This window comes from Dasypus novemcinctus, chromosome 18 (genome assembly GCF_030445035.2).
Source record: "Dasypus novemcinctus isolate mDasNov1 chromosome 18, mDasNov1.1.hap2, whole genome shotgun sequence".
Classification (NCBI taxonomy): Eukaryota; Metazoa; Chordata; class Mammalia; order Cingulata; family Dasypodidae; genus Dasypus; species Dasypus novemcinctus.
In genome coordinates this window covers 81,637,793-81,639,252 of record NC_080690.1, presented here as the reverse complement: position 1 = coordinate 81,639,252, position 1,460 = coordinate 81,637,793, and positions in this window count along the sequence as shown.

The window sequence follows — 1,460 nt, the reverse complement described above, 5'->3', positions numbered from 1 at the left end:
GGAAGGTGGTTGACTGACTGCCGAATTCTGAAGTATGAAGCTATCCTAATGGAAAAAAATGACTTGGTATTGACACCAGCCCATACCCTAAACCCAGCCTCCTTCTTTTGGAAGGGATATGACCAAATGGAGGCTCCTGAGCATGATTATTTTGACCTGATTATCAGACCCCAGTCCAATCTGACCTCGGGGACCTTCCCCTGCACTTGGGGGGAAAATTATTCATAGACAGGTTCTCCAGCAGCCTAGAAGGAAGGAGGCACAAGGGCTATGCAATTATGCATAGACTTATTTGTGTGGTGAAAGCAACTGACAATTGCCCAATGACTGGTCAGCTCAAACTTGTGAATTGTATGTATTAAGTCAAGTCCTCCAATTATTAGAGGAAGATGATGGTACAGTCTACTCAGACTCTAAATATGCCTTTGTGGTAGTCCACAACTTTGGAAAATTTGAAAAAAGAGGGAATTGATGAACAGCAAAGAAAAAGAGCTAGTCCATGGGAAATAATAAAACAAGTATTGGCTAATCTACTTTTGCCCAGGGAAATATCAGTGGTACATGCAAATGGATACCAGAAAGGTCATATGTTTGAGGCAAAGGGCAATAGGTTAGCAGGAGAAGAGGCCAGGGAAGCCTTCCTTAGTTGCCCTTTGAAGTTGATGATCCTGATCCTCCATTCCCAAAGAGTTGGGGCTCCCTACATTCTCTGAAAAGGAAGTGAAAGAGCTGGAGCAGTTAGGAGTGACCCTAGATGATCAAGGGAGATGGCTCCTCCCAGATGGCAGGCAAATGTTGAATAAACATGTGTGAGAGAGGAATAAGCAGTCTTAGACTACAGGAGTCATTGAGGGGTACAGGCCATGTGTGAACTGGTTCTTAAATATTTTGGATGTGTGGGCCTTTATACTGTAGCTAAATAATAAGTGAACGAAGCATAATTTGGCAAAAGGTTAATAAGCAAGTCTTAAGGAAGCAAGAATGAGGGGGACAGGAGCTGGGTCTCAGGCCATTCCAGAGGCTTGAGGTTGATTACACTGAAGTGCCCCTGATGGGTTGGCTAAATTATTTTTTGGTTATTGTAGATCATCTGACAGGATGGGTGGAGGCATATCCTATGGCCACTGCTACAGCATCAGGAGCTTCTAAAATTATCCTTGAACAAATCATTTCTCATTATGGATTAGTGGAAAATATAGACTCAGACAATGGTAGCCACTTTACCTCCCATGTACTCCAAAATTTTATGTGAAACCTGGGTGTTACATGAAACTTCCATATACCTTGGTACCCACTGTCTTCAGGGAGAGTGGAGAGACTGAATCAGACTTTAAAGAAGCATCTTTCTAAGTTGGTCTTAGGAGCAAAGTTACCTTGGATTAAGTACTTCCCCATAGCCCTATTGAGGATTAGAACTGCCCCTAAGAGAGAACTGGGAATCTCTCCTTATGAAATGCTTT